Source organism: Notamacropus eugenii, chromosome 6 (genome assembly GCF_028372415.1).
Source record: "Notamacropus eugenii isolate mMacEug1 chromosome 6, mMacEug1.pri_v2, whole genome shotgun sequence".
In the NCBI taxonomy this organism is placed as follows: Eukaryota; Metazoa; Chordata; class Mammalia; order Diprotodontia; family Macropodidae; genus Notamacropus; species Notamacropus eugenii.
In genome coordinates, this window is record NC_092877.1 from 317,319,899 (window position 1) to 317,335,462 (window position 15,564).

Genomic DNA, 15,564 nt, shown 5'->3' on the forward strand with positions numbered 1-15,564 from the left:
GAAGTGGAAAGGGAGAAAGAGAAAGAGGGGGAGGGGAGAGAGAGAGGGAGACAGACAGAGACAGACAAAGAGGCAGACAGAGATACAGAGACAGAGAGACAGAGAGAGACAGAGCAGGGGAGAGGGGGAGAGGGGAAAAGGGGAGAGAGAGATGACCTTCTCTTCTGTTCCTGCTCTTTCTCACTTGTCCGTCTGTCACAGGCTTTTTTAGGGCCCTAGATATGCAGAAGCCTCTCCCTTCTGTTTAACTTGTTAAGGGCTGGGCACTCTTTTCTCCAGAGAAAGAGGAAATGATGTTAGGGCTCAGAAGAGGCTTGTGATTCAGGGCTTATCCTGGGAAGAGAGCACCTTCTTACTGTACCACTTACTGTACCTCCTGAGGGACTTTGTGTCAGTCCCAAAGTGCACCAAGTCTAACCTGTTCTGCTATCTCTAGAGGTCTTCCTTTCCCTCCTCCTGCCTCAGGGACAGGACCACTACCCTGTCAGCTCCTTCACCTAGGAGATAAGAGGGCTGGCTTAGAGCAGGGCATCTTAACTCTTTCTTTGTGTCATGGACCCCTTTAGAAGTCTGGAGAAGCGTGGGGACCTTTCCTCAGAATGTTTGTTGCTTACAATTGTAATTAAAAGAAATATTAAATTTTTCTTAGAGGTTAACAAAGATAAAGAGGTAAATTTTTTTCTTCCAATCCAAGTTCATTGACATCCTAAAATCAATCAAAAGGCCCCTTGAGCCTGTTGTGGGCTCAGGTTAAGTACTCTTTATAGAAGATCTCTTAGGACCCTGGAAGCTGACTGATCTCTCTCTCCCTCGACCCACTCCCTGCCCCAGTCAGTTAAGTCCATAGGGAGCTCTCTTCTATGGGATGAAGTCTCTTAGGACATGAGATGCTCAAGCCACCTGGAAGATAGACTAGGAGGGGACAAAGGGAGGAGGAAAGAAGAGTAAGAAGGACAGAGGTCAAGTGGGACAGAGCTCGGGGCACCGTGGGACAATGGGTTGGGTTTGGGGGAGGCTGAGGGGAGGTAGAAGCTCTTGCCAGGTAGGTGGGGAGGCAGGGGTTAATGGAGTTCGGGGCATTCCTAACTTTAATGTGGTGGTTGAGGTGGGAGTGGGGGGGGAGGGTTGAGGGGCGTGGGGGAGGGGGGGCACCAGGGAGCAGTAATTACTGAGTTACTGAGCAGGACAGGATGGGCGGGTGGGCACAGGCCCGGGCCCAGCCTTCGACTGCCGCCGCCGCTGCTCTTGCTGCCGCCACAGCAGTCAGGCAACATTTTTCTGCCCCTTCTCCGCCCCCCACCTTCTCCACCCACACCCAGCCCCCACCCACAGCCCCAGGGCTCAGGGCTCCCTCTGCTGGCTCCAAGGTGATGGGAGCCAGGGTGGGGGACCCTGGAAGGAGATGGGGGGAAGGGGAGGAGGTGGGCAGCTGAGTTCCTAAGAAGATGATAGATTTAGAGATTGTCTGGTCCAGCCCTCTCATTTTATAGCTGAGTAAACTGAGGCTCAGAAAGGGAAAGGGATTTTGGTTAAGCCGAGCCATCCTCTTTGTCACTGGTATTTTCAAGAAGAGGCTAAATGTCTGTCACCTATATTTTCATCCTTCTTTCTTGGAATGGAAAGGAATGAACCTACTATGTGCCAGGTACTGTGCTAAATTCTTTTTTTTTTTAAACAAACTTTATTTCATTTGAGCCTCACAAAAGCCGTTTGAAGTAGGTGCTACTTATCATCATCACCTTACTACTGAGGAAACTGAGGCAGAGATCAGTTAAGTGACTTGCCTAGGGTCACTCAGGTAGGAAGTGTCTGAGGTCAAATTTGAACTCGAGTCTTTCTAACTCCAGGTCCAGTGCTCTGTCCACTGAGTCAACAGATGCTTCTGATTTGTAAATGGGAAGGGGAAAGAAATCAGAACTGTTGGGATGGTGGGACCTTGAACAAATTGCTTCATTTCAATAGGATTCAATTTACTTTTCTATAACATGAAGGGCTTGGCTGGAGGGGAGATGTCCCAAATAGTCCACTGCCCTTAGCACTGGTGAAGCCACAGCTGGAGGGCTATGTTCAGTTCAGGACAGTATCAGTGTTAAAACTGGCAGAGGGTCTGGAGATTGGGACTGTAGATGGTGAATGGAAGGAAATGGGGACAGAAGATGAGGCATACAGTAGGTGCTTGAAAATGTCACATGGAGGAGGGGTTATTAGACTTACATTGCTTGGCTAGAGATGGTAGCAGTAAGTGGAATTTGTATAGAAGCAAATTAAGGCTGGAGTAAAGAAAAATTTCCTCACAGTGAGAGCTTCCCAGAAGTGTAATGAGCTGCCTCAGGAGGGGGCTGGCTCCTGTGGAACAAAAGCTAGATTTGATCTCAGGACCCCAATGACTCAAAATCCAGCTGGCTTTCTATTCTACCATGCTGCCTTTAAGGCTCTTATGGTCCATTTGGGGAACATACTGGGACTGGGGTGGGGGAGACTGTTGCTGAGATATGTTGGCTTGAATTGAGTGAATTCTGAGGTCCTGACCCAGTCTGAGAATATGTAATTCTCTGATTCTCTACGATCTCTTTTGTCTTCAACATTAGATTATTCTGAGAGTCTGTGGAGGACTCTCCCCATCTGGTGGTGTGCTGGTAAATGTTTAACAACTGACTTTCTAAAAGGCTCTCCAAAAAGCCTACCTTTACTTTCAACTTGCATTATTAATATTTTCTCCATACTTCCCTAATTTTAGACAATTTTCAAAATAGTAAGTCAAACCTGGATTTGTAGCATTTGCCAATTTCTGAGGTGTTAATGCTCATACCATAATTTTAACAATGGGCTGTTTTAAGCCTATACAAGCTGACTCCAGCTTACTACTACCCTTATCCCACCTGAGGAGCTCCCTCCCTTGCAGAGTTGGGTGCAGGGAATACTTGGTTGGATAGGATAAGTGGAAAAAGAGAGGTGAAAAGATCTGAGTAGGAGGGAGGCAGGGAGTCAAGCAGAATGATTTAAGTATTCATTCATATATTATAATCCATAATAACAACGGTAGCCTACTTTGTATAGGATACTCTGCTAGGTGTGTGTGTGTGTGTGTGTGTGTGTGTTTGTGTGTATGTATGTGTGAGATCACAGGATAACTAAATCACACCTCTCTAGCTGGAAGGGATGAGGAAATGAAATCCTGGAGGTGATTTGCCTAAGTAAGGTAGTAGAAGAACTGAAGAACTGAGATTTGAACTCAGGACCCCAGTGATTTCACATTCAACTCTCTGTTGTACCAGGCTGCCTTTAAGGATCTCATGGTCTATTTCAGGAGATTAGACTTCAATACATGAAAAATCAACACCTCAAAATCCCAAATTTTGTTGGACATATGTTAATGGCAAATCATGATGACAGAAAATAACTCCTAGGAGGAGAGAGGAAGAAGAGGTGTCTAGAGTAGCCAAGACTGAGAGCTAGTGTAGTCAGGGCCAACTTAAAAAATATTTTATCGATGTTTCTTGACTTTGACAATCATTTCTGGGAGGAACCTCTTCCTTCCCCTCCAGACTGGACCCCCTCTTGTATAGTAAATAAACCATAACATCTAGGGGTTTGTATAACATTCCTCCCCAGCAGTCTCCCACCTTCCTGCTCTGAGGAGGGAGATGCTTTATTGCTTGTTTTCTAGGACCATCTTTGGTTTTTCCTCAGCTCCTTTTTAGTGATCTTTTCATCTACATTGACTAATTTTGTGTATATTGGCTCTTTTGTTTCTTCTGATTTCATTAGTTTATACTCTTCTTCAGGGTAGATTTCTTCTCTTTTCTTTTTTTTTACATATATTCATTTTATTTATTTTTAATGTTCTACAATCACTACCATAAAACTTAGATTTTTTCCCCTTATCTACTCCTCACCACCTCCCTCCCCCCCAAGATGTCATACAGTTCTATATAGGATCTACACATACATTCCTATTGAATACATTTTCACTATAGTCATGCTGCATAGAAGGACTAAAATAAATGGAAGAAATCATATAACAAACCAAAACATAACACACACACACAAAATATATGATCTGCTACAATCTGCGATTGAATTCCATAGTTCTTTCTCTGGATGTGGAAGGCATTTTGCCTTAGAAGATCATTTTTTTTTTAATGTCCCTGCATTGCTATGAAGATCCAAGTCTAGCAGAAAAACTGTGGTCGTTGCTGCGCACAGAGTTCTCCTGGTTCTGCTCCTTTCACTCAGCATCAGATCGTATAAATCTTTTCAGGCCTCTCTGAAGTTTTCCTGTTCATTATTTCTTATAGCACAACAATATTCCATTAAATTCAAATATCATAATTTGTTCAGCCACTCCCCAATTGGTGGGCATCCCCTTGATTTCCAGTTTTTGGCCACTACAAAGAGAGCTGCTATAATAGTTTTGTACATGTGGGGCCCTTTCCCATTTTTATGATCTCTTGGGGATACAGTTCTAGAAGTGATATTGCTGGGTCAAAGGGTATGCACATTTTTGTAGCCCTTTGGGCATAGTTCCAAACTACTCTCCAGAAAGGTTGGACGAGCTCAAGGGTAGATTTCTTAGAGACATGTGGACTGAGCTAGGTCTTGAAGGAGGAGTAGAATTTGAAAGGGCAGAAAGCTCTGGAGAAGGAAGGAAGGGAGGGAGGGAGAAAGGAGAGAAGGAAGGAAGAAAGGGAGAAGGAATTTATTAAGCACCTTCTATATGGCAGGCATTGTGCTAAATTCTTTGCAAAGGAAGGTAGGATTCATTTATTAAGCACCTAGTATGTGCCAAGCATTGTGCTAAGTGCTTCATAAACATCTGATCCTTGCAACATTCTTGGGAAATAGCTATTATTGGTATCATCTCCATTTTACAGGTGTGGAAACTGAGATAGACAGAAGTTAATTGGCAGGATCTCACTTTGGGTGAGGATCTGAGGCTAGATTTGAACTGAAGTTTTCGTAACTGGAGGCCCAGTGCTCCATCTGTTGTGCCACCTAGATGCTGAGTGGGAGGATGAGGATGGGGGCTGCTAGTGGGAGGGAAAGCAGAGGCTCAAGTTCTGAGTCAGGAAAACACAAGTTGTATCATGGAGATAATGAACAGATCAATGTCGCTGGAGGGGAAGGTTTGTGTTAAGCACTTAGAACAATCTTTGGAGGAGGCAGATACTACAAGTATCATGATTCTCGCTTTAGAATCAAGGGTCCTGAGGCTGTGCTTACACAGCTAGTGCCAGAGGCAGGATTTGAACCCAGGTCTTTTGCCTTCAGGAGGAATCAGTTAGGTGGAGAAGCAGATAGAACGCTGGGCTTGGAGTCAGAAAGACTCATCTTCCTGAGTTCAAATCCAGCCTCAGACACTTATTAGCTGCATGACGCTGGGCAAGTCACTTAACCCTGTTTGCCTCAATTTCCTCAACTGTAAAATGAACTGGAGAAGGAAATGGTCAAACTACTCCAGTATCTTTACAAAGAAAACTCCAAATGGGGTCACAAAGAGTCAGACATGACTGAAACAACTCAACAACTGACTCCAAGTTCAGTATGCCAGCTACTCTAATATATACTGATTCTCATTAAGGAGTATCAGGGGGATAGCTAATCTCTTAAACTGTTCTTATAGACTTTTATAAATGTCTTCATACAGCAACTTCTTACTAACAATTTAAGACATTCAAGCTTAGTATTTCTTTACTGTTAATACCCCTAATTCATGCCTGTTACAAATGGCTCCCTGTCTCAGGAGACCATAGTATTTTTCAGGCAGAGGTTGGAGTCAGTGACCTTGGAGCCCCCTTCCAGCAGGGATATTCATTTTTTTAAAAAATTTTTTTATTTTAAAATCTGTTTATACAAAAGCATTTCTTAAAAAAAATCATTTCAAAATATTCCAAGTGGCCATGTTTTCCTTTAAGTAGGAACAGTCTCATCTGCAATCATATGCAAATTTAATAAACTTGACATATTTCATGGCTCCATAATCCACACAGACTGTTCTGTGCCTCTCTGTGAAACACAATATAATAATGTAAGATGAAAAATTAGAAAAATATGAACTTTAAAAAACTTATTTAGAATTCAGGTTGAAAAATTACATAATCTATTATGGAACAGATTTTATATTTACATATTTTAGATATTTTTAAAAATCATAATGAAGTATTTGATATGGTCCTTATTCTGCTTAAATGCAAAAATGTCATGAATTTAATACCACCTTAAAGTGAAAAAATATGTTATACAGCAGGGATATTCTTTGACTAGATGATGGTATATTTGGAGCTGGAAGGTCCCTTGAGGATTTCCAGTCCAAGCCCCCCGTTTTAGAGATAAGGAACTAAGTTCCAGAGAAGTTAAGTGATTTGCCTAAGGTCATACAGCTAGTAAGGAGATGAGCTGAACTATGAATCCAGATATTCTGATACCAAATCCAGCATCTTTCTGCTGAACTGCACTCTTTCATTAGATTATCTGGATTCATAACCCAGTTCAACTATTTACTTCCCTGTGTCAATTTAGGCAAATCTAGTCACAGAATATCACAACTGGAAGGGGGTTATAAAGTCACTGTTTCACTTTTAGGAATGTTCTATGAGTATGAGTTTAAGAATTCATAAAGGCAAGCAAATGGGTAAACCTATGAAGGGCTTTAAACATCGAGGCTAAGGAGCTGAGACTTTTGCTTATAAGCAATGAGAAGTCATTGAGGTCTTTTCATATGTGTGTATGTGTGTGTGTGTAGGTATATCCATGTGTATGTATATATGTGTATGTTTCATGCATATCTAGATATGTAAATATACATATAAAATGTATACATAATTTCATATATAATATAGTCCTCATATATATGCAAAAGAGTGGGGGAAAGAGAGAGAGTGGGTGAGAGAGAGGAAAGAGAGTGGAGGGAAGAGAGGGAGAGAGGGGAAAGAGGAGAAAGAAAAGAGGGGGGAGAGAGAGAAAAAGAGAGACAGAGAGAGGAAAGTGAGAGGGAGAGAGAGAGAGGGAGAGAGAGAGGAGGGAGAGAGAGACAGAGAGAGAGAGAGAGACAGAGAGAGACAGAGACAGAGAGAGACAGAGAGAGAGAGACAGAGAGAGACAGAGACAGAGAGAGACAGAGAGAGAGAGAGAGGATATCATGGTCAGAGAACTGGCCTTAGGGTCAAGAAGACATGGGTTCATGTCCTGCCTTTGAAATGTACTGATTATGTAACTCTGGGCAAATCCTAAAACTTCTCATTGCTTCAGAAAACTCTTTCAGGTTTTTTGTGTAGGTATTATATTTATAAAGATAAGAGAGATTCAGTCCTAGACAGATGATAGGTAGCTTTTTTCTGTTTGTAAAATACTTTCTTCACAACTACCTTGTTATACAGGTGGTGTACATGTAATCAATCTAATTTTCCAGCTGAGGGAAGAGGCTTAGAACAGTGAGGTCACTTTCCTAAGGTCACAAGGTTGAATGGGAGTCAGAGTTGGGATCTGAATGGAGCAAGGTCTTGGGATTCTCAGTCCAAAGATCTTTTCACTATACCCTGTATGTAACTTCCTTGCTTCATCTGGGAATTCACACTGGCTAATATCCCAGGGAGAAGAGAAAGGCTATCAATTTTCAGCATCTTCTGGCTAACGTAAGAAGTAAAGGGCAGAACTATGCCTGAGGGTAGAGATCCCAGCTGCCAATATTCATTCTAATCCTGTCTTGACTGCCTTTTGTTTCTTTTAGCTTTTACCTAATTTCTTCTAGGTCCAAGTTAGTTGATTATTTGGACTCACTGGACCTTGCCTGGCACCCTCACTTCTCCCAAAGTCACACTGAGTCAGTATCTCCTCTGAGATGGTCACAAGTCATTTAGCCTCCTGGACGTCAGTTTCCTTATCTGTAAAATGGTGGTTATTGACCTCTCCTTCAGCTTTAGATCCTCTGCCTTGTCAGTCAGTCCAGTATCTGTGGGACCAGAGAGTGACAACTTATTCATCACTCATGGAGGATGCAGAAGCGCACAGAGGAGGGGGTGGGGGCAGGGAAGACAAAAAGGATGTTATTCCTTCTTAGAATAGAATGGAATCCTGTAGCTGAAGGGAAGCCATAGAGATTCACTAACAACTCCCTTTTTGTCACGGGCATGGCAGCTCCTGAGGCTCAGAGGGGTTCAGTGAACTGTCCAAGGCCATTCAGCTAATTTGTAGTAGAGGCAGGACCAGACCCTGGCTCCTGATTCCTAGGCAGGTTTGCTTTCTGTTATAAACAACTCTTCTCTCCCCCTGTGACTGTAGAATGGGAGAAGGGAGGACGGCCAGGAAGGGAGGAATAGTGTCTATCTTGGGGTCCTGGAGGGATTGAATACTGGCCCCCCTCGTCCCCCAGGGCAGCACTCCCTAAGAGCTGGCTCTCCACTCCTTTCCCCACCCCCAACACCACCCCCAGGGTTCCACAGCTGGTAAACAATCCATGTTCCCAGGCAGTCAGCCAGTCAGCCAGTTTAGGGGGCAGGACCAGGACTGAGCGTGGCCTCTTCCTTCCCTTGCCAGGGCAGTCTCCCCATTCACCCTCCTCTGTCCATAGCCCTCAGAGAGTTGATATAGCCATGGATAACTCCCTCCTCCTTCCTACCTCCCATCTCCTGATTCTAGCATGGGCAAGGGAGGAGAAGGAAGGAGGGAAGAGTTGGGGCAGTGTGACCTTGGAAAGATAAGACCATTTAACCTTGGGATAATAGAGTTTGTGGTGAGCAGGAGAGTAATGAGGAACTGGAGAAAAGAGAGTTTTAGTGGGGGTAGATGGAGGAGGTGAGGAGAGACATGGCCAGCCAGATCCAGACATGCATGGACGGACCATTTCAGGCATAGACAGAAGATCTGAGAGACCATCTTCTATACTTTTTATGTGCAAATGAGAAAGGGGAAAAATTAGGGGAGAGACTCCAGGCTGACAGGGGGGGTAAAGAGTGGCAGCAGGGACCAGATTGGAGTGAGCATCTTCTCCATACTTCACTCTCCCATTTCCAGTCTACTCCCTGACCATTGAGGATGTGGTCAGTAGGCTCTATAGGTAGGCTTTCTAGGCCTGCTTTTATTTATTAATTTGCTTATTAATTATCACTCTATTCCTTGTTCCCTAAGGTTAAGGCTAAAACCCATAAGGTTTTTCTAGGGATCAGGAGCTGATCCCATCCTTAGACCCTTTCCTCTCATTTCTCAGAGCCGTAGGGCATTCTGGGCCCTCCAGAAATCACCCCTTCCATCCCCATGCTGTTATGCATCATGGGCCACACACCTGAGCCAGGTAATGTGGGGGTTTCTTTTATGCTGAGAGACATTTGGTGAAGGGTATAAATGGGCCGGGGGAGAGGCATGAGATAGTCTGGAGAGGAGATTTGGGGACTAAAGTTTCCTATGTCCACTTCTTACAGTATCTCACAGTGTGAAAAAGACCCATGTTCCTTGCTACAACAAACATTAATTCTCCTTTTCTGTTTTCAGTAAACCTACAGCTCTTATGTAAAGGATTGTTTGGTGGCCATTGGTGCAGGCAGACAATCGCTAATAATGAAAATTTGTTTGGTACCTTCCCACCTACTCTCTGTGCCACTCAATGCTTTCCATTGCCCTGAATCCCCACTCCAGTGGCCAGATAAACCTAATCTTAAACCTGTTAATCCTCCAATTTTCTCATCTCCAAAATGAGAATAATAATGTATGCTACCTTCACCTCACAGCATTGTTGTGTGGAAAATGCTCTGTTAATTGCAAATATATACACATATAATATAAGATATATTATATATAATATATATACACATATATTATAATAAAGGATATATAAACATACAGAAATATATGTGTATATGTATGCGTGCATATATAATATATGTACATATGAGCCCTTGTGACTATTATTATGATTAACATGTTAAGCTTCCAAATAATCTCTTAGCCCCCAGATTTCCCCCCTTTTCTGTCAAATCTCCCATTCTCATGGCATAGTTACATTCAACCACTAGTCAGGAAGGGGTGGTGGTACAACCACTCGTCAGGAAGGGGTGGTGGTATCTGATTATCTGATTAAAGTAATTGACATTAGGATGTGAATGAGGGATAAATTTACCCATCCTGCCATGAGGAAATTGGTGACAACATATTCTAATTCATTGAATCAATATGAGATTTTCCTACTTTCTTCAATCTAATAGATGTTCATGGATCCTTGGGAGGTGGAGAAGGGGTCAATGCATGCACAGAGAAGTATGACATGAATGAGGAGGTAGAGAAACCAAACACGAGTGGGGAGAAGTAATTGGGGTACTGGGGAAAGGAATGAGGATGATGCCCAACAGATCTCTAGCTAAAAGGTTAGGGTGTTTTTGGTAAATTAAATCAAAGGATCATAGATTTAGAGATGGAAGGGATCTCAGAGGTCATTGAGTCTAACCTTTATTTTAAAATTGAGAAAACTGAGGCCCAAGACAGTGAGGGTACTTGTTTCATCTTATATATAGCAATTTAGCATAATGGAACCCTGAGGTCACTATCCTTTTATGAGCATCTCCTGCTGGTCCAGGTGCCCAGGTCTACCTTTACATCTAAGTGGGAGGAGAGGGGAATGAGTTGGCTGGAGAAGAGAGTCCAAGGGGAATTGTTTTATATGTATGTATGAAGGCATGTATGTATGTATGTATATCCCTCCCCTCTCCTGATCCCCATCTGCTTACCTCATTAGATGTGCAGACCAGACTATAAATAAATTCCTATAAATAAGTCCAAGATCCCCCTCTTCTTCTTAGTATCCTTGCTCTGTAGTTAAGCTCTACTTATCTTGCTCTACTTATGCCCCAGATCCTCCTAGGGCATTCTTATTTACAACCTTTGCTCTCCTGTTCTCTTTCTTTTCCTTCAGTCTCTAATGAAGAGGTTGCTCTTTTCTTCCCTGGGGCCAGCCCGTTTACTTGTACTCCATCCCTCTTCCAGGCACTTGCTGTTATTCACTTCCTCTTCTCAAATCTACCCATCTTTAATCACTTTTTAATCTACTGGCTCCTTCCTTATTGCCCATACACATTCCCAAATTTCTACCATCCTTGAAAAACCTTTCCTTGACTCCAGTTGTCCATTCAAGCTTTGGTCGACCTTCTCTCTTTCACAGCCAAATTCCTTCAGTAAGGTCTCTTTGCCTACTGCCCCCATCTACCTTCCACTCCTTTCTTCAATCCCTTGCAGTCTGGCTTCTGAACCTACCGCTTCACTGAAATTACACTGTTCACAGTTATCAGTGATCTCAACTCACTTCCCTGATGACTTTTTCTTTCCAGTCCCGATCCTTCCCGACCTCTCTGTGGCTGTTGAAACTGTCAGCCACTCCTTTATTCTATATACTCTTTTCCTGACCCCACTTTCTCCTTGTTTTCCTACCTGACTGCTCCCCATTTTTTACTGGGTCGTTATCTCTTTCTTGTCTCTTAATTGTAGATGTTGGCAGCTAGGTGGCACAGTGGATCAAGTGAAGTTAAGTAGACTCATTTTCCTGAATTTAAATATGAGCTCAGACACTAATAGCTGCATGACCCTGGACAAGTCACTTCACCCTGTTTGCCTCAGTTTTCTCATCTGTAAAATGAGCTGGAGAAGGAAATGGAGAACCATTCTAGTATTTCTACCAAGAAAACCCCAAATGGGGTTGAGAAGTCTGATGAGACTGAAATGATTGAACCATAACAAAAACTATTTTTGTTACTCATGGCTCTTTCCTGAACCCTCCTCTCTCTATACCCTCTCCCATGCTGATTTCATCAGCTCCCATGGTTTCAGTTATCATTTCTATGCAGAAAACTCCCAACTCTATATTTCCAGCCCTATGCATTCCCCTAACTCCAGTCCTGAATCACGAGCTGCCTGCTGAACATTTCTATCTGTGGCAGATATTCTATCGGAAACTCAGTTTTAAAGTCATTATCTTTCTCTTCAATCTTGGCTCACTTCTAAACTTCTATATTTCTACTGAGGGCATGACCTTCTTTCTGTTACCCAGGTTTGAAACCTTGGGATCATCACGGAGTCTTCCTTCTCCCTCTCCAATCAGTTGATGTGCCTTGTCAGTTCTTTTCCACGGGTCCCTTTCTCTCCATCCACATGGCCACTATCTCAGTCCAGCCTGCCATTGCTTCTGACCAAAACCATGACAATGGCCTCCTGAAACTGGTCTCCCTTGTTTCTGGGCTCTACCTTTCTTTAACTTTTCTCCTCTTCCACAGACCTGCCAAATCTTAAAGTACAGCTCTGACTACATCACTCTCCTACTTTACCAAATCCTCTGTGGTCTCCTTTAAGATAAAATATATAAACTCCTCAGTGTGGTACTTAACACCTTTTCCATCCTGACTCTGGTCTACTTTCCCAGACATTTCACTCTGTTTCCCTTCAGCAAACCTGTTTACTTACTGTAGAGTTCCCAATGCAGCATTCTATCTCCTATTGCAAAGATCATCTCCTCGCCTGGAGTAGTCTTGCCTATTCGAAAGCAGCTATGAAGTGCAATGGATAGCATGGTGGTCCTGAAGTCAGGAAGACTGGAGTTCAAATCTGGCCTCACTTACTAGCTCTGTGATTCTGGTCAAGTCACAAACCTCTGTTTGCCTTAAGGTCTTCAACTATAAAATGGGTATAACAATGACACCCTTTTTGCAAGGTGCTTGTAAAGATCAAACGAGATAATATTTGTAAAAGTTTTTAGCATAATGCCTGGCACATAGTAGGCACTATGTAAATGCTTATTCCCTTCCCTATTGGATGAATCAACAAGCATTTATTGAGTGCTTACCATGTATGCAAGTACCTGTAATGCTAGGTATTGGGATTACAAATGAAAAAAGAGAGTTCCTGACCTCAAGAAATTTACAATCTACTTTTTAGAATCCACAGCTTCTTTCAAGGTTCTGGATCCAGTGTCATTTCCCCTGCCGATCATCCTCTGATTCATCAGTGGTCTCTTCCTCCTCAAATGAATTTATATTTGTTTACATGTGAATTTATATTTGGTTACATGTGAACATAAGCTTCTTAAGGTTAGGGCTTGTTTGTCAAAATTCTAGTCTGAGGTCAGAGAGCTAGTAGCAGAGTCAATGTTCAAATCAAGGTCCTTGACTCCAAAATGTTGGGTCCTTCTCCCACACACATGTATGTATAAATATATCCATACCTACACACATATACATATACATGTGTACATACACATACACATAGTGGCAGGAGCACTGGAGTCAGCAGTCTTAGGTTTGAAATCTGGCTCTAACATTTTCTCATCCACCTCCATATCTTCCAGAGTCCTGAAAGAAGTACTTTGTGAACCTCAAAATGCTAGGGTGATTGTGGCTATGATGTGAATCAATGATCTTCAGTGCTCTTCAGTTCTGTGCTATCCTCCTCCATGGCTTTCCATAAATAAATACTCTGTACAGGATCCATTCAATGTGCTATATGGGTGAGGGTAGATCTTTTTGTATTTTCAAGATACTCTGGAGCACTGGGAATTGACATGTTAATCTTCATTCTCACAACATGACTCACCTCCTTTTCCAGTCATGATGTTTCCACCGTGCCTTTCCCACCACTACTCATGTGCAAGTCATTATTGGTAATCTGCTGGTAATATGTTGCATGTTCAGTCAATTAATAAGCATTTAAATGCCTACTACATATGCCAGGCACTGTGACGGGTGCTGGGAATTCAATACAGAAGTGAGACAGTGCCTATCCAAAAGAAGCTTATATCTACTAATAAATACATAATATATTCCAAATAAATGCGTGGTGAACTGGAGGGTACTAACTATTCTGGGAGGTAGGAAGAAAGCAAGCATTTAAGTATCTATTATATATGCAAAATGCTTTATAAATATGTCATCTGATGCTTACAACATCCCTGGCAGGTAGGCACAACTATTTTAAGGTTCAAGAAACTGAGGCAGGCAGAAGCTAAATGACTTGCCCAGGTTCATACAGCGAGTAAGTTTCTGAGGCTTGGTTTGAACTTGGATTTTCCAGACACTAAACCCAGAGCTCCATTCACTGTATCATCTAGTTGCCTTGGAAAAAGTCTGTCTCTTGAAAGAGGTGGCCTTGAGTTGAAACTAGAAAGGATCAAAGAATTCCAAGGCACTGGAATGAGGAGGGAGTGAACTTCCAGGTATAGGGGGCAATTTGAAAAAGACATAGAGAGGGGTCATGTCTGGGGAGCAGTAAATGTGCCAGTTTGACTGAAAGAGAGCCTATAATGATTCTGGAAAAATAAGAGGAAGTTGGATTATAATGGTTTTTAAAAGTCTTAAATGTCAAATAGGGGAATTTGTTTTTTAACTTAAAGGCAATAGGGAATCATGAACATTTTCTTGAGTGAAGGGGTGGCGTGGTCAGACCTGTGCTGTTTGGTAGTATTACTTTTCAGCTGAGTGAAGGACAGATTGGAGAGGGGAGAAAACAGATGTACAAAGACCAGAGAGTGTAGGTGAGAGGTGATCAAATTGTCTTTTTTTCCTCTATTTTTTATTACTTTTAAAAATATTTATTTATTTTTAGTGTACAACATTCAGTTCCAAAAGCTTTTGAGTGTTAAATTTTCTCCCCTTCCCTAAGACAGTGTACAATCTGATATAGGCTCTGTGTGTACATTCATATTAAACACATTTTCACATTAGTCATGTTGTAAAGAAGAATTGTAATCAATAGAATGAACCATGAGAAAGAAGAAACAAAACAAAAATGAGAGAGAAAATAGTATGCTCTGATCTACATTCAGACTCCGCAATTCTTTTCTCTGCATATGGATGGCATTTTCCATCATGGGCCTTTTGGAGTTGTCTTAGAAGCTTGCATTGCTGAGAAGAGCCAAGTCAATCAAGTGGTCATTGCATAATGTGGCTGTAACTGTGCACAATGTTCTCTGGTGACCAAACAGTCTTGGTGAAAAGTGATGAGACTCTGACCAGGGGGTCAGGGTGAGTCAGTAGAGAATGACTTGAGGGCTGTAAACTGAGGGCGATGGGAAGAATGGTCGTGCCCTCGACATAGAATAGGGAAGTTAGGAGGAGAAATGGGCTTAGGGGAAAAGTATTGAGTTCTCTTTTGGGCATATTGCATTTGAGACATCAAGTAGACAAGTGGAGGTAATGAATTGCAGTTTATGAGAGAGATTATGGCTATAGGGCATCGAGTCATGCACAGAGATGATAGTTGAATTTGTGGGAGCTGATAAAGTCACTGAGAAGTTAGAGAGGACAGCACCCTGCTCTAGTTATGTCCATCATGCATCTTTTGCCCTCTGGGTTGATTATTTCTATCTCTTTTGATTCTCTTGTGATTGTAGTGTGCCATGAGTCATAGCTGTGTATCATTACAGAGTTGGAAAGGACCTTAGAAATTAGTCCATTTTCCAGAAGAGCCCCAGAGAAGTGAAGAGACTAGCTAATAAGCTAATAAGGGGCAGAGTTGGGGGTTAAACCTAAATCTCTTGTCATTAAATCTAGTGCATGTATAGAAGAACACTATAGGCAGTAAATATAAAGTAATTAATTG

General features: G+C 42.3%; 1 protein-coding gene across 2 annotated transcripts in view; it reads left to right on the forward strand.

Moving 5' to 3' along the window:
- WNT6 (Wnt family member 6) overlaps positions 1 to 15,564 on the forward strand; it is a 28,480-nt gene that overhangs the window by 6,659 nt on the left and 6,257 nt on the right. Inside the window, exon 1 of one of the 2 annotated variants that reach the window (XM_072617817.1) lies at positions 9,208 to 9,286. The exons of the other annotated variant lie outside the window; for it this stretch is intronic. The gene's annotated coding sequence lies outside the window, so the exon portion shown is untranslated. Of the gene's footprint in view, positions 1 to 9,207; positions 9,287 to 15,564 lie in introns of those variants that run through there. 2 annotated transcript variants of the gene reach the window in all.